At 41.4% G+C, this 27289-nt stretch overlaps 1 non-coding gene across 1 annotated transcript; it reads left to right on the top strand.

Moving 5' to 3' along the window:
* Positions 1-9711: 9711 nt before the first annotated feature.
* On the top strand, positions 9712-9890 carry LOC128923227 (5.8S ribosomal RNA). Its single transcript, XR_008472228.1, has one exon. It is a non-coding gene; the product is annotated as a 5.8S ribosomal RNA (ribosomal RNA).
* Positions 9891-27289: the final 17399 nt, after the last annotated feature.

Genomic DNA, 27289 nt, shown 5'->3' with positions numbered 1-27289 from the left:
TGAATTCATACACTTAGTACTTATATGAAAATTAATTACTTGTATGAATTCATAAACTTAGTATCTATACGAAAATTACGTAGTATTTATATGAAATTAATTAGTATTTATATGAAAAGTAATTAGTATTTATATGAAAATTAATTACTTGCATGAATTCATACAATTAGTATTTATATGAAAATTAATTAGTACTTATATGAAAATTATTTACTTGTATGGATTCATAAACTTAGTATCTATATGAAAATTATTTAGTATTTATATGAAAATTATTTAGTATTTATTTGAAAATTTTTTACTTGTATGATTTTATAAACTTAGTACCTATATGAAAATTATTTAGTATTTCTATGAAAATTATTTACTTGCATGAATTCATACAATTAGTATTCATATGAAAATTTTTTACTTGTATGAATTCATAAACTTAGTATCTATACGAAAATTGCGTATATTTATATGAAAATTAATTACTTGTATGAATTCATACAATTAGTATTTATATGAAAATTAGTTAGTACTTATATGAAAATTATTTACTTGTATGAAAATTAATTACTTGTATGAATTCATACAATTAGTATTTATATGAAAATTAGTTAGTACTTATATGAAAATTATTTACTTGTATGAATTCATAAACTTAGTATCTATACGAAAATTATTTAGTATTTATATGAAAATTATTTAGTATATATATGAAAATTTTTTACTTGTATGAATTCATAAACTTAGTATCTATATGAAAATTATTTAGTATTTATATGAAAATTTTTTACTTGTATGAATTCATAAACTTAGTATCTATATGAAAATTATTTAGTATTTATATGAAAATTTTTTACTTGCATGAATTCATACAATTAGTATATATATATGAAAATTATTTAGTACTTATATGAAAATATATCACCATGTGGTGTCGGCTCTTTACAGATAGGGACAACGTCCGGTGTGTTTTTGCGTGAGTACCTGCCGATGACGGCCTTATCTCACGGTGCTCCGAAGCACAGCGGATCAAATCAATGCGATGATCAGCGCCCCGAAAAATGCAATGCATTATTCAGTACCAATTGGCGTGTGGAATTGACACACTAACCACCTTGGTGGGGTTCGGGGCCTATCTAAAACCTCTGCCGTACTTTGGGTCCGGCACCCGGTTGCAGTGCAACTCCACATTGAGTGATCAAAACACTCTTCCCGCATTCGGGTATTAAACCACAACCACCACGATACTCCCCGAGGGGCCAGTCCGCATGAGTAGGTTGGAGCCAACTCCAAGGGCTCTACTCCCCGTGGTACCAGAATTAAGTCTCCGGTCAGACCTCGTAGTTGAAACTACTACCAGTTGAGCTACCATACTGCTCCGGACTGGTGACCATTTAAGTTGATAGTATAAAAATTATACCTCCTCCACCCGATTTTCAACTAATTGCCTACGGCGACTGAACAAAACACGTGCAAACCTATTAAACGACCCTAAATGTTCGGCATTCCGACTATCCGAGAGCACACCACTAACATCTAGCTGTCCATCAGTCCACCTAATCCCCATACCCCCAAGATCCCTAATGTCGGAGTACATCGGGCATTCCGCTATGATATGCATCCAGTCCTCAGAGTGTGCCCCATATATACACTCCGGACTTCCGGAAAGGTTCATTTGATGCAAAAATGCATTCAAAGGTCCATGCCCGGTAAGCAAGAAACCCAGACTCATACAGAATCTGAAGTCTGGGTTTTCCTCTACAAACCTAACATCCCGAATGTACTCGTAGGTCACCCGACCGCTAGGGCTATTATCCCAACGGTCTTGCCACTTACTCCTAACACTATCATATAGAAGCCTTTTGCTCCTTAGATAGCCCTCCCTTGCAACATCCTCAACAGAAACCCAATTTGACAGCAATGAGACACTTAAGCCTCTTCTTAACCTAAATGCAACAGCACGCTGTATAACAATCAGGACAAGAGGAGGCGCACCTAACAACACCTGCAACGCATCTGTAGAAATTGTGCGACATACAGGCAAACAGGCAAGCATCAAACAACGTTGTATGGAAAGAAGTTTTTGGCGACCCCTGACCTTTGATGCTAATTCCCACCATATAGCGGCTCCATATGTGGCACAGGCCACAAATAAGCCGCTATATATAGTACGAACCGCACGACGTCCGAGACCCCAATCACTCCTTAACACGCGTTTGATCTTGCCGGCAATTCCTAACAATCGCTCCTCCACGTAAACCAAGTGAGGGTTGAAACACATCCCTTCGCCGATGGTCAATCCCAGATATTTGACTTGCGTCACATACTTGATATTGACCCCATTCATTCGGACAATCGGTGGACGAGCCGATGACAGTATGCCTTTCAAGAGCATTGTCACCGTCTTGTCAACCGATACGTCAACCCCCACACCTATACCCCAATTGTGAACAATTTTTAACAATAGTTCACCCTTTCGTTCTAACTCCAACCGTGAACGACCTTCAACTAGGAGAAGTAGATCGTCTGCATATGCACAAGAACTACAAAGTACTTCAAGCTGGCCAAGCAGAGAGTCCATCATCAGGTTCCATATATATGGACCACAGATGGATCCCTGTGGGCAGCCCCGTTCTACCCCAATATCCACGCTACCATTCATTCCTACGATAGAGGCTTTTCTGTCCGAAAAGTAGCTCTGCCAGAGACTAATTTCCGGACAGCCAAGTTCCTCCAATCGTTGAATCACCCGGTTCCAGATTAGGAAGTCAAATGCCCCCTTGAAGTCAACAAATATGCCGAGGACATATTTGTTGGTATTCTCCCTAACGGCCCTCTGGACATAAAACCAAGCATCCTCTACTCTGCGTCCTTTCCTGAAACCGTACTGCCTATCCGACCGCAGATCCCGCGTTAGCTCCTGAAGCCGTTCCACCATAACCCTCTCCAGTACTTTACCCAGCACTGGAAGAAGACTGATGCCCCGATAAGATCGTGGATCACTCCTAATCTTATCAGGTGACTTCAGGGGAGGAACAACCCTAGCACTTTTCCACTCACGTGGAAAATACCCCTCACAAATGCACTTATCGTAAATGACCTCCAAGTATTCCGGAATGAACTTCCACAAGCTTTTGCACAGCTCTCCGTTCAAACCATCAAGACCTGGAGACCGTTTAGACCTAACCAGGCTAAAGGCATATCCCAACTCCCCATGATCAAGTGGAAGAACCGGTACCTCTTGTGCAAGAGGTGCCAGCTCCTCAGCCCTAGGAAAGAACGCTCCTAACAGAACCCCTGCACACTCACTCCATGTTGATAACACAGTGTCATCAACACGAAGAGAAGTGATGTCCTCCCTCCTACAACCCCTACAAATCCTTAAGACCTGACCCCAGGGGTCATCCCTATGCTCATTAACGAACCCCCTCCTCTCCTCTTCTTTGATTTTTATAAGCATGGCCTTATATTCATGCATCGCACAACTGAAATCGTTCCTAATCTGGGCCAACCTATCCGGGTTTGACCGCCGAGCGCGTTGAAACTTCCGTCTCAATCGCCGGACAGCTCTCCTCTTCAGGGTTAATTCCTGCGTCCACCACTTAATTTTCCTAACCCTGAAATCTTTATACTTCTTCAACAACCTATCGTTCACTCCCCAGACCAATTCATACAACCGAGCAATTTGCTCGTCCACCCCCAGATTTTCAAAATCACTGAGCGGTATGTCCAATACCGCTTCCCTAACACACTGTCCATATTGGTTCAGGTCGATACCAGAGGTACGCCATCGCCGCAATGGACTTACATACGTCGAGGGAGGGGAATTAGGAGTAACCATAATTTTAATCAAATTATGATCGCTCAATCCCCACCCTCCCATAATCTCCCACCTAAAACTGAACGCCCTAGTTGCTGCCTCATTGATCAAGGACACGTCAATGTCACTCCCCCCTCTAGGACCATCAAATGTGTGCCACACGCTTGGCTCATTTAGGATGTGGAGACTGTTAGCAGCCATCCATTCGCTTAATGCCCGACCCCGAATGTGGCTCCGATATCTGTGCGCCCATCGAGAAAACTTGCTAAACCACATCGAGGACGTGGCATTCGCATCCATCCCTAGGATAAATGGGCTACCACTCGCAAGTAGTAGTAGGTTATCCATGTATCGCAGATAAGGCTCTATAGGTTCCCTAAACTTACAATACATACTAGCAACAATCAGCCTACCGAACCATGTATCGCAGATAAGGCTCTATAGGTTCCCTAAACTTACAATACATACTAGCAACAATCAGCCTACCGAACCCCCCCTCTACAGAAACACATACACCCTCTTGTGACGAATCCAAAACTATGCAGTCATAGCTTGGGTCAGTCACAACTATTGCAGCATTACACCCAAGGTCCGCGAAGACCCTAAAACCCCCAGGAAAACCACTTACCATTCCAAAATTGGTGGCGTATGGTTCCCACCCTCTATCATGCAACTCCCTAACTCGCACATAACAGCATAAGAACCCTGGCAATTTAATTGAAAAATCTCACCCATTAATGTCTGGCGAGAGCACGTCCGACGACCCCACAGTAAATCGGACAGGCAGCCGACATCATGAGATGTCCAGCTGGCCTTCCTTTAAACGCACAGTTGCGACAATGGGGGGCATTGACGCAACTGGCAGCCCTGTGGCCTTCCTGACCACACCTCCGACAGACATCGGACTTGGCCCTGCATTCTGCCACTCGGTGATCAAAACCCATACACCGGAAGCAGCCGGTCACGGGACTATCCACACGAACACGGAAGGAGAACCACTTGACGTAGCACCTACCCGCCTCCAGAAGGGTGGACATTAGTTTGTCCGTGCCCTCGAGGACAACATTTGTCCTACCATCAGTCGCCACCTTCCGGGGACGACTGACCATCCTCACGTCAGTCTTTTTGGACTCGGGGCTGAACTCCCGAAGGTTCAGCCGAAACAGCTCCTCCATGAATTCTTCATGGGATATCTCCGTGTGTACTCCCTGTACAACTACCCTGGGCCCCAACTTTTTATTGACGCTAACGTCCAACCCTACCTCACCGAATTTGGCGTTGCTCGCCACTTTCTCCCTCTCCAAGACCGAGGGGGTACGAATGACCACCCCACCACCCTTAATAGCCTTCACTTCGTGAACGCGCACTCCAAGAGAAGGGCCCACCTCCTTAACAACCTTCTTGATTACTTCCTTAGAGGAAGTCACAGGAGCCTTACTCACCACTACCGACCAGGTTTCCACTGGTTTCGGCATCGTCGGCGCAATTGCCTCCAGCACGGGTGCCGGAGGGGCAGGCGCCGAAGGAGCAGCAGCCGTCCCTGCTATTCTCCGAGGGACGGAAGGTGTCCCAATACCACCCTTCAAACCCTCAATTTGCCCACGAAGGTGAGCATTTTCTGTTAGGACACTCATAAGAATCTCCTCATATTTAGAGGCGATCCCTACGAGTTCCTTCATTGTTGTGACTTCGAGGCTTTTCGCCCCGAACACAACTTCGTTCAACTGGGCTGTTACGGCTTTCATTGCCGTAACATGACCCCCATCTTGTTGCCTCCTACCTTGTCCAGGCAACCTTTCCTGCCTCCATTGGCTCCGTCCTTCGCCGCAGCCTTCAGTCCTACGGCTGCTTTGGTTGCAACCGTATCCAGCTTCTGGAGTACCCCATCCGTCCCGCTCTCGCCCGAGTTCGCCTGTGGTGGCGAACCCAATCGCGCCTTCCTCTTGGGTGGGGGCCGCAAGGGTTGCCCCACTCCGTCTTCGTCCGTCGATGACTCCACCTGGACCATTGAAGGCCCGGAGTCCTCACTTTCCGCTGGGGCTTTTGCCCCTCTCCTCCGTGGTGGAGGCATTTCTGCCGCACAACACTCACACACAACAAAAGCACAGCACTTCCACTACCTGCACTGTACACAATAGTCTGTTAATGGCCGATGCCGCTAACTGCGCACACTGCTGGGAAATTCCACACTAAGTTAATGGCTTAAGCCGCTAACCGCACACACTTTTGGGAATATACACGATGTGTATAATCCCTCACGTACCTGCTTACTGTTTATACTGTCACTACTTAATACCGAAAACCGAAAAATTCTATCACTTTCAGAATACTGAAAAACACTTTTAAAATCGCTTTTAAAAACTCGCAATGATGCGCAAACACGTCCGTTCACTTCGAGGTTCTACAAACAACTGAGTAGATAGGGACATCTAAAGCCAATATTAACGTGAGTACCTGCCGACGACGGCCTTACCTCACGGTGCTCAAAAGCACAGCGGATCAAATCAATGCGATGATCAGCGCCCCGAAAAATGCAATGCATTATTCAGTACCAATTGGCGTGTGGAATGGACACACTAACCACCTTGGTGAGGTTCGAGGCCTATCTAAAACCTCTGCCGTACTCTGGGTCCGGCACCCGGTTGCAATGCAACTCCACATTGAGTGACAAATATCACTCTCCCTGCATTCGGGTATTAAACCACAACCACCACGATACTCCCCGAGGGGCCAGTCCGCACGAGTAGGTTGGAGCGAACTCCAAGGGCTCCTACTCCCCGTGGTACCAGAATTAAGTCTCCGGTCAGACCTCGTAGTTGAAACTACTACCAGTTGAGCTTCCATACTGCTCTGGACTGGTGACCAGGGGTTGGACCCCATTCTCTCATCCAATACACACTTGTCTTCGCCGCTTAAACACCTCACGCGCAAACACACCAAATAATTCTAATCGTTCAGCATCCCAACTAGTGGAGATCACACCACTAACATCTAACCGTCCATCAGTCCAACTAATCCCCATACCCCCAAGGTCCCTAATGTCCGAGTACATCGGGCATTCAGCAATAACATGCACCCAATCCTCAACACGCGCCCCACACGTACATTCCATTCCATCAGAGAGGCGCCTCTGATGCAAAAAGCATTCAAAGGCCCATACCTCGTAAGTAGGAAACCCAGACTCAGACAGAATCTGAAATCTGGGTTTTCCCCAACAAACCCAACATCCCGAATGTACTCATAAGTCACACGACCGTTAGGACTATTATCCCAACGGTCTTGCCACCTACTCCTAACCCTGTCATCTAGAAGCCTCTTGCTTCCTAGATATCCCAACCTCTCCACATCATCGTCAGAAATCCATTCATTCCGCAGCAATAACACACTCAAACCCCTCCTCAACCTGAAAGAAACAGCACGCTGTAAAACAATCAGGTCAAGAGGGGGCACACCCAATAAAACCTGCAACGCATCCGTAGAAACGGTGCGACATACAGGCAAACAGGCAAGCATCATACAACGCTGAATAGAAAGAAGTTTTCGACGACCCGAAACCATCGTAGCCACCTTCCACCATATAGGAGATCCATAAGTGGCACAGGCCACAAACAAACCTCGATATATGGAGCGAACAGCACGACGCCCGAGACCCCAATCACTCTGTAAAACGCGCCTGACACTACCAACAATCGCCTGCAGCCGCCGCTTCACATTCACTAAGTGTGGAGTAAAACACATTCTTTCACTCATGGTCAAACCCAGGTACTTGACTTGCGTCACATACCTGAAGCCGACCCCATTCACTCGGACAACCGGTGGACGCCCCGGTGACAGTCTGCCTTTTAAAAGCATTGTCACCGTTTTGTCCCTCGAGATGTCTACACCCACACTTATCCCCCAGTTGTGGACAATTTCTAAAAATTGTCCTCCCACCCGATCCAACTCACGCCTTGAACGACCTTCAACAAGGAGAAGAAGGTCGACCGCATACGCACAACACTTACAGAGTGGTTCGAGCTGCCCAAGCAGAGAGTCCATCATGAGGTTCCATATATATAGACCACAGATGGATCCCTGTGGACAGCCACGAGCCACTCCAATCTCCACACTCCCATTCATTCCAACGATAGAGGCTTTTCTGTCCGAAAAGTAGCTTCGCCAGAGACCAATTTCCGAACAGCCAAGTTCCTCTAACCGTTCTATCACTCGATCCCAGATCAGATAATCGAATGCCCCCTTGAAGTCAACAAATATGCCGAGGACTTACTTGTTGACATTCTCCCTAACAACATTATGCACATACATCCACGCATCTTCCACACCTCTGACCTCTGTTCTACTTTCATTGGTTTTTAGATCAAGAGGTAATGATTAATAGAAGCAGTTTGGGGGCATTAGTATCCTTGGATCGTCGTAAGACTAACTTAAGCGAAAGCATTTGCCAAAGATGTTTTCATTAATCAAGAACGAAAGTTAGAGGTTCGAAGGCGATCAGATACCGCCCTAGTTCTAATCATAAACGATGCCAGCTAGTAATTGGGTGTAGCTACTACTATGGCTCTCTCAGTCGCTTCCCGGGAAACCAAAGCTTTTGGGCTCCGGGGGAAGTATGGTTGCAAAGCTGAAACTTAAAGGAATTGACGGAAGGGCACCACTAGGAGTGGAGCCTGCGGCTTAATTTGACTCAACACGGGAAAACTTACCAGGTCCGAACATAAGCGTGTAAGACAGATTGATAGCTCTTTCTCGAATCTATGGGTGGTGGTGCATGGCCGTTCTTAGTTCGTGGAGTGATTTGTCTGGTTAATTCCGATAACGAACGAGACTCAAATATATTAAATAGATGCTTTCAGGATTATGGTGTTGAAGCTTATATAGCCTTCATTCATGAGTTCATCTTGAATGTGCAAGTGTTTGAATGTGTTTATATAAGTGGAGCCGTAACTGTTGGTTTGTCCCATTATAAGGACACTAGCTCCTTAAATGGACAAATTGCGTCTAGCAGTAACGAGATTGAGCAATAACAGGTCTGTGATGCCCTTAGATGTCCTGTTCTGCACGCGCGCTACAATGAAAGTATCAACGTGTATTTCCTAGACCGAGAGGTCCGGGTAAACCGCTGAACCACTTTCATGCTTGGGATTGTGAACTGAAACTGTTCACATGAACTTGGAATTCCCAGTAAGTGTGAGTCATTAACTCGCATTGATTACGTCCCTGCCCTTTGTACACACCGCCCGTCGCTACTACCGATTGAATTATTTAGTGAGGTCTCCGGACGTGATCACTGTGACGCCTTGTGTTTCACGGTTGTTTCGCAAAAGTTGACCGAACTTGATTATTTAGAGGAAGTAAAAGTCGTAACAACGTTTCCGTAGGTGAACCTGCGGAAGGATCATTATTGTGTTCCTATCCGTAAATATTATAAAAAAACAAACAAACAAACAAAAAAAGAATAAAAAAGAAAAATTATTTTCTTTTTTTTCTTTTCATTCATTTATTTGAATGTTTTTCTTTTTTTCTTTTTTTTTACTCCTTGTATTGTAGTATAATGAAAATTATATCGCATACATTGTATTTGAACGCAACAAACCTTTAAACATATATAGTTGAACTTATTATTTATAAAAATAATATAAATGATAAGTTAATTTGTTCTCATTAACGTGTAATTCCTTAAAAATTTATAGAAATTAAATAAAATGTAATAAAAAAGGAATTACTGTTTTTGTTGGACTAAGACATGCGCAACTTGTAAATGTTTGGGTTGAAAATTACAATTTATTGAAAGATGTTTTAAAATAATTTATCTAATATACGAAAACGAAATGTAATATAATTGTTATTCTTTCAATAAATTAAAAACTCTTGACGTTAAATTAAAATAAACAAAAAATGATCACTCTAAGCGGTGGATCACTCGGCTCATGGGTCGATGAAGAACGCAGCTAACTGTGCGTCATCGTGTGAACTGCAGGACACATGAACATCGACATTTTGAACGCATATTGCAGTCCATGCTGTTATGTACTTTAATTAATTTTAAAGTGCTGCTTGGACTACATATGGTTGAGGGTTGTAAGACTATGCTAAATTAGTTGCTTATTCTTTTAGTCAATTAAAAGAATTTAAGCTCATGGTATATTACTGGATTGTATTTTTCAATCCATAATATTAATAGCATAAAAAGAAATATAGAAAATATATTCTTGAACACCTCATATTTGAACGAAATTTTATAATAAATAAGAATCTTAGTATTCCCAAAAACAATAAAATTTCAATATTATTCAAATAATATATACATTTAGAGGAACGTCTAGCACAAAATATTATTTTATTCTAGGATTGCCTTACATGTAAAAAAGCAAGAAAATAATATTTTTGTTATAATGAAGTAGTACGCGGGATGAAAAGATTGAATATTTATTATTAAGAAAATTATTGGTGTTAAGAAATAATTATGTATGTTTCTTTAAAATAGCAAAAAGCTAAAATATAAAATAAATATAAATATTTTTATACAACCTCAACTCATATGTGACTACCCCCTGAATTTAAATAAATAATGGTAAATGGTAAATAGTGAATTTCGGTTCTTGTTCCCCGGATAGTAGTTACGTAGCCAATTGTGGAACTTTCTTGCTAAAATTTTATAAAAATTATATCGCAAGATATATATTCTTATTTAGTTATAACGATTATCAATTAACAATCAATTCAGAACTGGCACGGACTTGGGGAATCCGACTGTCTAATTAAAACAAAGCATTGTGATGGCCTAACGGGTGTTGACACAATGTGATTTCTGCCCAGTGCTCTGAATGTCAAAGTGAAGAAATTCAAGTAAGCGCGGGTAAACGGCGGGAGTAACTATGACTCTCTTAAGGTAGCCCAATGCCTCGTCATCTAATTAGTGACGCGCATGAATGGATTAACGAGATTCCTACTGTCCCTATCTACTCCTTTTGGAGGCGGGAAGGTGCTACATAAAGTGGTTCTCCTTCAAGGGTTCGACCGGATAGCCTTGGGGTTAATGCTGCAATAGTTGTGAATGATTCCGGCTATGATTGTGTAGTCTTGGATTCGTCACAACAGGTGTGTGTGTCTATAGAGGGGGAGTTCGGTAGAATGATTGTCGCTAGTTTGTATTGCAAATTTGCGATCGACCGCAACACGAGCGGGATGGGAAAGATACCGAGAGCTGAAGAGGGAAGCGAGACGCATTTGCAGACAAAAAAGAAAGAGGCCGAAATGCGTGAGTATGAAGAGCTGGACAAGCTGGCCGACAGGGGTAATGCTCGAAAATTTTACGAAAAGATCCGGCGACTAACTGAAGGTTTCAAGACCGGAGCGCACTCCTGTAGGAGGCCCAGAGGTGATCTAGTTATTGATGACCAGAGTATACTGAGTTTGTGGAGGGAACACTTCTCCAGCCTGCTGAATGGCAGTGAAAGTACAACACCAGGAGATGGCGAACCCGATTCCCCAATCGACGACGATGGAGCAGATGTTCCATTGCCCGACCGAGAAGAAATTCGAATAGCAATTACCCGCTTGAAGAACAATAAGGCGGCGGGTGACGATGGATTACCGGCCGAGCTATTCAAATACGGCGGCGAAGAGCTGACAAGGTGCTTGCATCAGCTTCTTTGCAGAATATGGTCTTAAGAAATCATGCCTGACGATTGGAATCTCAGTGTACTCTGCCCAATACACAAAAAGGGAGACCCCACAATTAGCGCCAATTACCGTGGGATAAGCCTCCTCAACATCGCGTATAAGGTTCTGTCGAGCGTATTGTGTGAAAGACTAAAGCCCACCGTCAACAAACTGATTGGACCTTATCAGTGTGGCTTTAGACCTGGAAAATCAACAACGGACCAGATATTCACGTGAAAATAGGATCGACACACACCATCTCTTTGTCGACCTTAAAGCTGCTTTCGACAGCACGAAAAGGAGCTGCCTTTATGCCGCGATGTCTGAATTTGGTATCCCCGCAAAACTAATACGGCTGTGTAAGCTGACGTTGAGCAACACCAAAAGCTCCGTCAGGATCGGGAAGGACCTCTCCGAGCCGTTCGATACCAGACGAGGTTTCAGACAAGGTGACTCACTCTCGTGTGATTTCTTTAACCTGATGCTGGAGAAAATAATACGAGCTGCAGAGCTAAACAGAGAAGGTACAATCTTCTATAAGAGTGTACAGCTACTGGCGTACGCCGATGATATCGATATCATTGGAAACAACACCCGCGCCGTTAGTTCTGCTTTCTCCAGACTGGATAAGGAAGCGAATCGTATGGGTCTGGTGGTGAACGAGGACAAGACGAAATATCTCCTGTCGTCAAACAAACAGTCAGCGCATTCGCGTCTTGGCTCCCACGTCACTGTTGACAGTCATAACTTTGAAGTTGTAGATAATTTCGTCTACCTGGGAACCAGCATTAACAGCAATAACAATGTCAGCCTGGAAATCCAACGCAGAATCACTCTTGCCAACAGGTGCTACTATGGACTAAGTAGGCAATTGAAAAGTAAAGTCCTCTCTCGACGAACAAAAACCAAACTCTACAAGTCTCTCATCATTCCCGTCCTACTTTACGGTGCTAAAGCGTGGACGATGTCAACATCCGATGAGACGGCACTAGGAGTTTTCGAGAGAAAGGTTTTGCGGAAGATTTATGGTCCCTTAAGAATTGGCAACGGCGAATACCGCAGACGATGGAACGATGAGCTGTATGTGTTATTCGACGACATAGACATAGTCCAGCGAATAAAAAAACAGCGGCTACGCTGGCTAGGACATGTTGTTCGAATGCATGAAGGTGCTCCAGCTCTGAAAGTATTCGATGCAGTACCCGCTGGTGGAAGCAGAGGAAGAGAGAGACCTCCACTCCGATGGAAGGACCAGGTGGAGAGGGACCTGGCTTCGCATGGAATAACCAATTGGCGCCAAACTGCCAGAAGGAGAGATGCGTGGCGCGCTGTTTTGGACCCGGCTATAACCGCGTAAGCTGTGTCTACGCCAGTCAAGAAGAAGAAGAATGAGGGGAGGAAAAGAAACTAACAAGGATTTTCTTAGTAGCGGCGAGCGAAAAGAAAATAGTTCAGCACTAAGTCACTTTGTCTATATGGCAAATGTGAGATGCAGGTTAAGCCCGATGAACCTGAATATCCATTATGAAAAATTCATCATTATAACTGTGATATTTTTAATATTATAGTAATAGTGTGCATTTTTTTCATATAAGGACATTGTAATCTATTAACATAATAAAATATTTATCAAAAGATCATTGGTGTTAAGTTTATTCAAATTAATTTGCTTTTAGCTTATTAACATAGAATAAATACTGATGATTTGATAAGTGTTGATAGATTTTACATATATAATGCTTAAATTCTTTTGAATTTTACAATAATACTAGCGTTACCCGGCGCGTTTCTCTACGCAAAAAAATTATTGCTTAAAAGATTTGATTTCTTAACACAATAATGAAAAAGAAAAGCAATGTTCAATTTGATACAATTGTATACACAACATTTTTTGTTTTATTTTGTGGTGCATAAATAAACAAATTTTTCGTGGCTCCAACTCTCAAACATGAAACGTACAGTTGACCGTGAGAAAAGCAAGCTTCCTCTAAATTAACTCCACACACCTGGAGCGTTTGCCCTTGGGCTTTGTTGACGGTCATAGCAAAAGATAGCCGAACAGGAAATTGAAGACGTTTAAATTCGAATGGCATGTCCGTTATTATTAATGGGATGCGCGGTATTAGTACAATTTCGCCTTTTGCTTTGCCAGTGAGAATTGTTGCTTGAATTAAATTTGACATCAATTTCTTCACTGAAAGTCTCGTCCCATTACAAAGTTTCGGTGTATTAAGATTTCGAAGAAGTATAATCGATGAACCAACTTTCAAATTCAAATTGTGCGGTGGCATGCCTGGTGGTCCCAAAGAATTTATAAATTCAACCGGATAATTGACTGCGTCTTCATCATTCATAGCAGTATCAATGGATTTATACGTTTCCGAATTACCTGACAATTTTTCCTGGATGTGGAATTTGATTTCATTGACATTGACATTTTTTGGTGCTAAAATTGCACGTTCTCGTAACCAATCATGGTTATTATAATTTTGAGCAATATTTGGAAAAACGCTATTAATGAGTTCTTCTTTTGATGATACAATTATTGAAAAATTATTCGGTAACGTGATAAACCCATTTTGATCACTTGCCATTTTTCCATCGCCAATCTTCAGCAATTGCTTTGAAAACTCACGTGCTGAAGAATCATTTTGAAGACGCACACGTATATTGGTCGTCAACGAAAGCATTTGTACGTGTGCCCACAAAAATGAACTTTTCAAACATGCATTAATTTCATCAGCTGGTTTTGATCTCGGAATAACAGGCAACGTTTGACGAAAATCACCAGATAACAATATTAATGCACCGCCAAACAGCTGTAAACTCCGTCTCAAATCTTGTAATGTTCGATTTAAGGCTTCCAAAGATTTTTTATGGGCCATTGGACATTCGTCCCATAAAATAATGGATGTTTGTTGCAAGACTTTAGCCATTCCAGAAATACTTGAAATATTGCATGTTGGTGTTTCAATTGCTTGCATGTTCAATGGCAATTTCAAGGCGGAATGTGCTGTGCGGCCGCCATTAAGTAATGTAGATGCAATTCCGGAAGAAGCAAGTGCCAATGCGATTTTTTGTTCCGACTGAATCGTTGCCAGTATTAATGAAATCAAAAATGTTTTTCCAGTGCCGCCAGGTGCATCCAAAAAATACAATCCACCAGTGTTGTCATTGTCAGCTTGCATCACTGTGTCATATACATATTTTTGTTGATCATTTAATTGTGGAGTATACGTTTGTACGAACGCGCGCAATTCATTACGATCGAATTGCAGTTCGCGTTGCAATTCTCGTTCAAATAAATCATGCATTGGACGATTTGGTGGAGTCAATCCTAATTGCCCTAATGCCTAATTTGCAATCGTGAGGCACAAATCTTCGATCATTATCAAGGCTTCATTATACATTTCCAATGTCAGCAGCAAACCAGGATCATTGGAACGATGTCGAAGTCGAATCAAAATGTCTTCAGCCATGAAATCTTTGTATTTATTCCACAATTCCAGTGGATTTGATGGAAAACATGTTGATATTATGATCACAAATAACATACGAATTTGAATTGGTGGAGAAACAATTGATGCATCACGAAGCGTAGCATCCCAATGCGTATCATCTTCCAGCAAATGCAAGTGTTGACATGCTTCACGGTATGTTGCGCACAATTGACCATTAACAGTTCGTAAATGTTGGAATGATTGAGGTCCATGTACGTTCACCAACAAAAGTCTAAGGTAAAAACATTCAACATTAGCTGGAATAACTGTATAAATGCGTCCCAAAGCATCTGTTCGAAAAATACGACGTTGAAATTTTTTTGTTGATGCATTCCATGTGAAATAGTGAGGCACTTTCGAATATAGCAAAGTCCTGGATAATTCATCAGTTTCACATAACTGGAAATAAGCTGTCAGTGTAGTTACTGGTGGCTCTACTACTCTTTGTTCGGCATTTGCAGCAGTGTAGTAAACACGTTGGCCGTTTTCAAGATGAACTGCCAAATGTACAACAACCGGATGTCTGTCATGAATTGGAAACGATAAAATACGCCATACAGCTTCATTCCTACTAAAATAGCGCCCCATTTGGTACTGCAAAATTTCGTCATGATTATTCTCAGGAGCCACTCCAGAAATAGCCATATCGCTGCCCTTATTTACATACTTGCAAATATATTTGATTGATTATACAGAATTGCAATATTCTACATTGATGTGAGCGTTGAACATTTTTGACAGCATCGGTGAGTACGGAACTATCCACCGGTTATCGATTTCAACATCTTGACTTTTAATTTTAATTACAGTTGATTTACCGTTGTCTTCAGTTCATCGTCGACGATACCGTGGATATCCATCATCACCTGTAATTGTTTCAGCAATCAATTGCTTTGGAAAACGTTTCGAACATTTACCATCAATCATACAAAGTGAATTAATTGATTAATATCACCACAGGGACCGTGAATCATATTTTTCGTGACAACTTCGAATAATCCTGGGTCGATGGTTTGATCTGGAATTTCGGCCGATATGACGGTATCAATCATATCAGGGGTTATTTTGTTTACGCACCAAATCAAAATATGTGCGTGAGGTAAGCCTCTTTTTTGCCACTCGATGGTATACATAAAGTACCGCACTTCTCCAAATACACGGAGTTTGACAATCAGATCCATTAATTTTTTCAATTTTTGTTGGAATACACGGGCAGTTATGTCATGCCGATCTTTTGGCACCTGACCATCAAGTAAACAATCAGACACATCGACCCACTTCGGGTTGCACGTAAATGTTATGAATAGATCCGGTCGTCCATAATTTCGTACATATGCCATCGCATCTTGCGTATATTCATGCATATGACGTGGGCTACCAACATATGATGATGGTAAAATTGTTAAACGGCCGATATCATTCACATTTACTTCATTGATTATTGCGTCACGCAAATGTATGTATTCCTCTGATCTTAATCGGGCTTGATTGTAACGGATGAAATTTAATCGCTCACTTTCAATTTTGGCGTACATATCGAGGATATATTGATGCGAAAGTTGATTGCATCGCAAAATAAAATTTGTTTGTTGTTTGTTCATTTCTACGATACAAAACAATGTCTCGTGACTGAAAAAACTGTTCGCCAACCACAACAATGGCTACTTCTTCAATCATTGGTGCATTGAATCGTCTGGTGTGCTCCCCAATTTGTGTTTTATCGGCTTTTATTATGATTTTGTGGCCATCGAAGGGCATCCGTTCCAGTGCCACTTTAAACAATTTCACCAATTCATTGTGTTGATGAAAAAATGTTTACAATTCAATCACGATTGATCTTCTCGTATTCGTCGAAATTGCACAGCGCTTATTTAATTCACGATTCTCACCATCAATGAAATATATTTGCAAAAATTTATGATCACCATCTGGTAATGGTAGCAAAGACCCAGCTCTATGGTATATTTGACCTTGGATCTGTAACGGTCGAGAAATATATATAGATGATAACGGATCTTAATTTCTAAAAATATCGAACACTGGGACGGCACATAAATTAAAAATGATATTGCTAATTCCACACGAAGAAATCACCTTAAACGTCGGCATAAATCCATCTTTTATAATATTTGTAGCTCCAAAAGATGTCATTTGAAAGCATGAATTGTATTTTTGAATATTTAAGAGGAAATGCTTTGACGTTGGCGAATTACCAAAAACCAATGAATGCAAAGGTTCTGGCGGAAGTTCTAGCACCGGTAATTCGACTTTCCCACCAGCACAACACATGCCAGGCGTTTCGTTTATGAATTTAAATGCTTTGCAATGTATACATTCTATATTCATCTGGCATCGTAATTGAAAGCCGCGTGTTCCATTTGACGTATATCATAAACGGTCGTACGACGGTTTCTTGGTGCTTCGCTATTATCCAAGTGAGTTCTCCGTCTGTGTCGTTGTGTTTCCATTTCATTTCGTCGAACACGATCTTCTTCACTTTGTGATCTTCGATTTAACGCTGTAGCATTTGATTGACGTGAACGTCTGCCAATGTTTGTTCGTCTTGAACGTGGCATTCTTTCAGTACAGTGTATGACTAATTGAATGTAAAAGCAATACATTGAAAATTATTTCTAGAAAAATCTGTGTGTGCGTGGAAATATGAATTCACATACACTCACACTGGACATAACCTCAATTGTGCAAATAAAGAAAACACTCACCGGAAAGGGAAATCAAATTAAATTTGTGAAAATTAAGTAACGCTTGGCAATTGAATATATATAAAAATGAAGCAATTAAAATACAATTAAAAAAGAAACACATGGTTAACACTCACCAAAAGTATGTTTGTTCAAAATGAGAGCAAGATATAAAAGAACTCAAAGCACATAAGAAAACTGTCAACTGAAAAACAATGACAGCAAATTAATATTCTGTTCGCAATGAGAGCACGATGTAAAATTGATAAATCGTATTGAAAATACTTGATTTTGGTATAGTGTATTTACTTACAAAAAATGTCAAACTCAGGAACGGCTGCACCGATTCCAAACAAACTTCACACAAACCACCTCCTTATAGGTAGGAACGAACTCTAAAATTTTTGTGTCTATCGACTCGGCGGTTCTTGAGTTATAAGATTACCAAGGAAATGTAACTTTTATATATATATATATAGATAAATAAGAATCTTAGTATTCCCAAAAACAATAAAATTTCAATATTATTTCAAATAATATATACATTTAGAGGAACGTCTAGCATAAAATATTATTTTATTCTAGGATTGCCTTAAATGTAAAACAGCAAGAAAATAATATTGTTGTTATAATGAAGTAGTACGCGGGATGAAAAGATTGAATATTTATTATTTAGAAAATTATTGGTGTTAAGAAATAATTATGTATGTTTCTTTAAAATAGCAAAAAGCTAAAATATAAAATAAATATAAATATTTTTATACAACCTCAATTCATATGGGACTACCCTCTGAATTTAAGCATAATAATGAGGGGAGGAAAAGAAACTAACAAGGATTTTCTTAGTAGCGGCGAGCGAAAAGAAAATAGTTCAGCACTAAGTCACTTTGTCTATATGGCAAATGTGAGATGCAGTGTATGGAATATCTTAATATCTAGTATGAGAAATTAACGATTTAAGTCCTTCTTAAATGAGGCCATTTACCCATAGAGGGTGCCAGGCCCGTATAACGTTAATGATTACTAGAAAGATATATAAACTGATGATTTGATAAAGTGTTGATAGATTTTACATATATAATGCTTAAATTCTTTTGAATTTTACAATAATATTATTATCATTGATTTTAATATTAATTGTATGCATTTATATGATTAACAATGAGAAAGATTCAGGATACCTTCGGGACCCGTCTTGAAACACGGACCAAGGAGTCTAACATATGTGCAAGTCATTGGGTTATATTAAACCTAATGGCGAAATTAACTTAACTTTTATATAATGGGATTAATTTTTAGTGAAATATTTTACTATTAATTCAATCCCGGGGCGTTCCATATAGTTATGTATAATGATAATTTATTATTATTTATACCTCTAACTGGAGCGTACCTTGAGCATATATGCTGTGACCCGAAAGATGGTGAACTATACTTGATCAAGGCCTTAGGGTCGAAACGACCTTAACCTATTCTCAAACTTTAAATGGGTAAGAACCTCACCTTTCTTGATATGAAGGTTGAGGTTATGATATAATGTGCCCAGTGCGCCACTTTTGGTAAGTATTTGAACGAAATTTTATAATAAACTAGCGTTACCCGGCGCGCTTCTCTACGCAAAAAATTTGTTGCTTAAAAGATTTGATTTCTTAACACAATAATGAAAAAGAAAAGCAATGTTCAATTTGATACAATTGTATACACAACATTTTTTGTTTTATTTTGTGGTGCATAAATAAACAAATTTTTCGTGGCTCCAACTCTCGAACATGCAACGTACAGTTGACCGTGAGAAAAGCAAGCTTCCTCTAAGTTAACTCCACACACCTGGAGCGTTTGCCCTTGGGCTTTGTTGACGGTCATAGCAAAAGATAGCCGAACAGGAAATTGAAGACGTTTAAATTCGAATGGCATGTCCGTTATTATTAATGGGATGCGCGGTATTAGTACAATTTCACCTTTTGCTTTGCCAGTGAGAATTGTTGCTTGAATTAAATTTGACATCAATTTCTTCACTGAAAGTCTCGTCCCATTACAAAGTTTCGGTGTATTAAGATTTCGAAGAAGTATAATCGATGAACCAACTTTCAAATTCAAATTGTGCGGTGGCATGCCTGGTGGTCCCAAAGAATTTATAAATTCAACCGGATAATTGACTGCGTCTTCATCATTCATAGCAGTATCAATGGATTTATACGTTTCCGAATTACCTGACAATTTTTCCTGGATGTGGAATTTGATTTCATTGACATTGACATTTTTTGGTGCTAAAATTGCACGTTCTCGTAACCAATCATGGTTATTATAATTTTGAGCAATATTTGGAAAAACGCGATCAATGAGTTCTTCTTTTGATGATACAATTATTGAAAAATTATTCGGTAACGTGATAAACCCATTTTGATCACTTGCCATTTTTCCATCGCCAATCTTCAGCAATTGCTTTGAAAACTCACGTGCTGAAGAATCATTTTGAAGACGCACACGTATATTGGTCGTCAACGAAAGCATTTGTACGTGTGCCCACAAAAATGAACTTTTCAAACATGCATTAATTTCATCAGCTGGTTTTGATCTCGGAATAACAGGCAACGTTTGACGAAAATCACCAGATAACAATATTAATGCACCGCCAAACAGCTGTAAACTCCGTCTCAAATCTTGTAATGTTCGATTTAAGGCTTCCAAAGATTTTTTATGGGCCATTGGACATTCGTCCCATAAAATAATGGATGTTTGTTGCAAGACTTTAGCCATTCCAGAAATACTTGAAATATTGCATGTTGGTGTTTCAATTGCTTGCATGTTCAATGGCAATTTCAAGGCGGAATGTGCTGTGCGGCCGCCATTAAGTAATGTAGATGCAATTCCGGAAGAAGCAAGTGCCAATGCGATTTTTTGTTCCGACTGAATCGTTGCCAGTATTAATGAAATCAAAAATGTTTTTCCAGTGCCGCCAGGTGCATCCAAAAAATACAATCCACCAGTGTTGTCATTGTCAGCTTGCATCACTGTGTCATATACATATTTTTGTTGATCATTTAATTGTGGAGTATACGTTTGTACGAACGCGCGCAATTCATTACGATCGAATTGCAGTTCGCGTTGCAATTCTCGTTCAAATAAATCATGCATTGGACGATTTGGTGGAGTCAATCCTAATTGCCCTAATGCCTAATTTGCAATCGTGAGGCACAAATCTTCGATCATTATCAAGGCTTCATTATACATTTCCAATGTCAGCAGCAAGGATGGGATCATGTGTAGAAGTTCACGCAAGTGAGGAAAGTTTTTGATTGTCACTCACTTGGGAGTGGCCAGAAACGATTCTTCTCCACATGGTTCAAGCAGCTCACGACTTCCGGTTTTAGACCAAGTATCCTCTGGGTAGCCAACAGACATCCGTTTGAAGGCGAGCTAAAGTGAGAAGGCGAAGCCCGCTTATGCGGTTGTGCGTAGGGTTTGGGACCCACCACATAAAAACACCCCCCAATGAAAAATCTACGAAAGCCTCGGTGAGACACCCCCCTTTTGATGACGACCCCTGCAAACGTTTTAAGGATAATGATATAAGGGCATGCACCTGGAATGTCCGGACCCTTAATTGGGAAGGTGCCTCTGCCCAGCTGGTTGATGTCCTCATACGACTTAAGGCTGACATCACCGCCATCCAAGAAGTGCGATGGACGGGACAAGGACGGAAGAAGGTGGGTCCTTGTGACATCTACTACAGCGGCCATATAAAGGAGCGCAAATTTGGTGTTGGATTTGTGGTGGGAGAGAGACTCCGTCGCAGAGTCCTGGCATTCACCCCGGTGGATGAACGTCTAGCCACAATCCGCATCAAAGCGAGGTTCTTCAACATATCGCTGATTTGCGCCCACGCCCCAACGGAAGGGAAGGACGATGTGACCAAAGATGCTTTCTATGAGCGCCTAGAACGCACCTATGAGCGCTGCCCCCGCCACGATGTAAAAGTCGTGCTTGGTGATTTTAACGCCAGGGTGGGTAAAGAAGGTGTATTTGGCACAACAGTCGGAAAATTCAGCCTCCATGACGAAACATCGCCAAACGGCCTGAGGCTGATCGACTTCGCTGGGGCCCGAAATATGGTCGTCTGTAGTACCAGATTCCAGCATAAGAAAATACATCAAGCTACTTGGCTGTCTCCTGATCGAAACACGCGGAACCAAATCGATCACGTTGTGATAGACGGAAGACATGTCTCCTGTGTTTTAGACGTGCGTACGCTCTGAGGACCAAATATAGACTCGGACCATTATCTGGTCGCAGCGAAGATACGCACCCGCCTCTGTGCAGCAAAGAATGCCCGTCAACAAACACAAGGAAGGTTCGACGTCGAAAAGCTGCAATCGCAACAGACAGCCACGAAATACTCTACTCGACTTGCACTCCTGCTCTCTGAGAGCACTCATCAGCATCTCGGTATAAGGGAACTGTGGAACGGCATCTCAAACTCACTGCGTACCGCTGCAGCCGAAACAATTGGTTTTCGGCAACGACAAAAAACAAGCTGGTACGATGAGGAGTGCCGTCTCGCAGCGGAGAGAAAACAGACTGCCTACCTCGCAACATTGCAAACGACCACAACACGTGCGGGATGGGATAGATACCGAGAGCTGAAGAGGGAAGCGAGACGCATTTGCAGACAAAAAAAGAAAGAGGCCGAAATGCGTGAGTACGAAGAGCTTGAGAAGCTGGCAGACAGAGGGAATGCTCGAAAATTTTATGAAAAAATGAAGCGACTTAACGAAGGTTTCAAGACCGGAGCATCCTCATGTAGAGACCAAGGTGGTAATCTGGTAACCGATGTCCAGGGCATACTGGGATTATGGAGGGAACACTTCTCCGACCTGCTGAATGGCAGTGAGAGTACAACAACAGGAGATGGCGAACCCGATCCCCCAATCGATGACGATGGAACAGATGTTCCATTACCCGACCATGAAGAAATTCGAATAGCAATTACCCGCTTGAAGAACAACAAAGCAGCGGGGGCCGATAGATTACCGGCAGAACTATTCAAATACGGCGGCGAAGAACTGATAAGGTGCATGCATCAGCTTCTTTGCAGAATATGGTCGGAAGAAAGCATGCCTGACGATTGGAATCTCAGTGTGCTCTGCCCAATCCATAAAAAGGGAGATCCCACAATCTGCGCCAATTACCGTGGGATCAGCCTCCTAAATATCGCATACAAGGTTCTATCGAGCGTATTGTGTGAAAGACTAAAGCCCACCGTCAACAAACTGATTGGACCTTATCAGTGTGGCTTTAGACCTGGAAAATCGACAACTGACCAGATATTCACCATGCGCCAAATCTTGGAAAAGACCCGAGAAAAGAGGATCGACACACACCACCTTTTTGTCGATTTTAAAGCTGCTTTCGACAGCACGAAAAGGAGTTGCCTTTACGCCGCGATGTCTGAATTTGGTATCCCCGCAAAACTAATACGACTGTGTAAATTGACGTTGAGCAACACCAAAAGCTCCGTCATGATTGGGAAGGACCTCTCCGAGCCGTTCGATACCAAACGAGGTTTCAGACAAGGTGACTCACTATCGTGCGACTTCTTTAACCTGATGCTGGAAAAAATTATAAGAGCTGCAGAGCTAAACCGAGAAGGTACAATCTTCTACAAGAGTGTACAGCTCCTGGCGTACGCCGATGATATTGATATCATCGGAAGCAACAACCGCGCCGTTTGTTCTGCTTTTTCCCGCATGGATAAGGAGGCGAAGCGAATGGGTCTGGAGGTGAATGAGGACAAGACGAAATATCTCCTGTCATCAAACAAACAGTCGGCGCATTCGCGTCTTGGCTCCCACGTCACTGTTGACAGTCATAACTTCGAGGTCGTAGATAATTTCGTATACCTGGGAACCAGCATCAACAACACGAACAATGTCAGCCTCGAAATCCAGCGTAGAATAACTCTTGCCAACAGGTGCTACTTTGGACTGAGTAGGCAATTGAACAGTAAAGTCCTCTCTCGACGAACCAAAATCAAGCTCTACAAGTCGCTTGTCATTCCCGTCCTGCTTTACGGTGCAGAAGCTTGGACGATGTCAACATCAGATGAGACGACACTAAGAGTTTTCGAGAGGAAAATTTTGCGCAAGATTTATGGTCCTCAGAACATTGGCAACGGCGAATACCGCAGACGATGGAACGATGAGCTGTACGAGTTATACGACGACATTGACATAGTTCAGCGAATAAAAAGACAGCGGCTACGCTGGCTAGGTCATGTTGTCCGAATGGACGAAAACACTCCAGCCCTGAAAGTGTTCGATGCAGTACCCGCCGGAGGAAGCCGAGGAAGAGGAAGGCCTCCACTCCGTTGGAGGGACCAGGTGGAGAGCGACCTGGTTAAACTTGGGATCTCCAACTGGCGCCGAACTGCGAAGGAGAGAGAGAGGTGGCGCACTATCGTCGATTCGGCTATAACCGGCTAAACGGTTGCAACGCCAATCACATACATACAATGTCAGCAGCAAACCAGGATCATTGGAACGATGTCGAAGTCGAATCAAAATGTCTTCAGCAATGAAATCTTTGTATTTATTCCACAATTCCAGTGGATTTGATGGAAAACATGTTGATGTTATGATCACAAATAATATACGAATTTGAATTGGTGGAGAAACAATTGATGCATCACAAAGCGTAGCATCCCAATGCGTATCATCTTCCAGCAAATGCAAGTGTTGACATGCTTCACGGTATGTTGCGCACAATTGACCATTAACAGTTCGTAAATGTTGGAATGATTGAGGTCCATGTACGTTCACCAACAAAAGTCTAAGGTAAAAACATTCAACATTAGCTGGAATAACTGTATAAATGCGTCCCAAAGCATCTGTTCGAAAAATACGACGTTGAAATTTTTTTGTTGATGCATTCCATGTGAAATAGTGAGGCACTTTCGAATATAGCAAAGTCCTGGAAAATTCATCAGTTTCACATAACTGGAAATAAGCTGTCAGTGTAGTTACTGGTGGCTCTACTACTCTTTGTTCGGCATTTGCAGCAGTGTAGTAAACACGTTGGCCGTTTTCAAGATGAACTGCCAAATGTACAACAACCGGATGTCTGTCATGAATTGGAAACGATAAAATACGCCATACAGCTTCATTCCTACTAAAATAGCGCCCCATTTGGTACTGCAAAATTTCGTCATGATTATTCTCAGGAGCCACTCCAGAAACAGCCATATCGCTGCCCTTATTCACATACTTGCAAATATATTTGATTGATTATACAGAATTTCAATATTCCACATTGATGTGAGCGTTGAACATTTTTGACAGCATCGGTGAGTACGGAACTATCCACCGGTTATCGATTTCAACATCTTGACTTTTAATTTTAATTACAGTTGATTTACCGTTGTCTTCAGTTCATCGTCGACGATACCGTGGATATCCATCATCACCTGTAATTGTTTCAGCAATCAATTGCTTTGGAAAACGTTTCGAACATTTACCATCAATCATACAAAGTGAATTAATTGATTAATATCACCACAGGGACCGTGAATCATATTTTTCGTGACAACTTCGAATAATCCTGGGTCGATGGTTTGATCTGGAATTTCGGCCGATATGACGGTATCAATCATATCAGGGGTTATTTTGTTTACGCACCAAATCAAAATATGTGCGTGAGGTAAGCCTCTTTTTTGCCACTCGATGGTATACATAAAGTACCGCACTTCTCCAAATACACGGAGTTTGACAATCAGATCCATTAATTTTTTCAATTTTTGTTGGAATACACGGGCAGTTATGTCATGCCGATCTTTTGGCACCTGACCATCAAGTAAACAATCAGACACATCGACCCACTTCGGGTTGCACGTAAATGTTATGAATAGATCCGGTCGTCCATAATTTCGTACATATGCCATCGCATCTTGCGTATATTCATGCATATGACGTGGGCTACCAACATATGATGATGGTAAAATTGTTAAACGGCCGATATCATTCACATTTACTTCATTGATTATTGCGTCACGCAAATGTATGTATTCCTCTGATCTTAATCGGGCTTGATTGTAACGGATGAAATTTAATCGCTCACTTTCAATTTTGGCGTACATATCGACGATATATTGATGCGAAAGTTGATTGCATCGCAAAATAAAATTTGTTTCTTGAGGGCTTATCATCGGTACGAATAAAAATTCATCGCACTGACTTTTTTTGTTGATTCTTGACCTGTATTGCAAAAATTAATTATCGTATGAAAATGATTTATAAATCATATTTAGCACATTCGCGTAAATTGCGGGAATTCCCGTCATTCATGTTTCCTTCAATAAAACAATTGCGGGAATTCCCGCGAACGCGAACGTGTTAAACAAAATAAAATGTATATGTACCAGTTGTTGGATTTATCATTGGTATGTTGATGTGATAGCCATCGTCCCTTCTCCAGAACAAAATGGGGTATTGCAATGCATCATAACAGCGATGGAGTTCTGAAATACGTTGTAAGTTCTCATTTCTACGATACAAAACAATGTCTCGTGACTGAAAAAACTGTTCGCCAACCACAACAATGGCTACTTCTTCAATCATTGGTGCATTGAATCGTCTGGTGTGCTCCCCAATTTGTGTTTTATCGGCTTTTATTATGATTTTGTGGCCATCGAAGGGCATCCGTTCCAGTGCCACTTTAAACAATTTCACCAATTCATTGTGTTGATGAAAAAATGTTTACAATTCAATCACGATTGATCTTCTCGTATTCGTCGAAATTGCACAGCGCTTATTTATATCACGATTCTCACCATCAATGAAATATATTTGCAAAAATTTATGATCACCATCTGGTAATGGTAGCAAAGACCCAGCTCTATGGTATATTTGACCTTGGATCTGTAACGGTCGAGAAATATATATAGATGATAACGGATCTTAATTTCTAAAAATATCGAACACTGGGACGGCACATAAATTAAAAATGATATTGCTAATTCCACACGAAGAAATCACCTTAAACGTCGGCATAAATCCATCTTTTATAATATTTGTAGCTCCAAAAGATGTCATTTGAAAGCATGAATTGTATTTTTGAATATTTAAGAGGAAATGCTTTGACGTTGGCGAATTACCAAAAACCAATGAATGCAAAGGTTCTGGCGGAAGTTCTAGCACCGGTAATTCGACTTTCCCACCAGCACAACACATGCCAGGCGTTTCGTTTATGAATTTAAATGCTTTGCAATGTATACATTCTATATTCATCTGGCATCGTAATTGAAAGCCGCGTGTTCCATTTGACGTATATCATAAACGGTCGTACGACGGTTTCTTGGTGCTTCGGTATTATCCAAGTGAGTTCTCCGTCTGTGTCGTTGTGTTTCCATTTCATTTCGTCGAACACGATCTTCTTCACTTTGTGATCTTCGATTTAACGCTGTAGCATTTGATTGACGTGAACGTTCAGTACAGTGTATGACTAATTGAATGTAAAAGCAATACATTGAAAATTATTTCTAGAAAAATCTGTGTGTGCGTGGAAATATGAATTCACATACACTCACACTGGACATAACCTCAATTGTGCAAATAAAGAAA

Source organism: Zeugodacus cucurbitae, chromosome X, assembly GCF_028554725.1.
Source record: "Zeugodacus cucurbitae isolate PBARC_wt_2022May chromosome X, idZeuCucr1.2, whole genome shotgun sequence".
Classification (NCBI taxonomy): domain Eukaryota; kingdom Metazoa; phylum Arthropoda; class Insecta; order Diptera; family Tephritidae; genus Zeugodacus; species Zeugodacus cucurbitae.
Note: the sequence above shows the minus strand (reverse complement) of the source record. Positions and strands in the feature narration are given on the sequence as shown.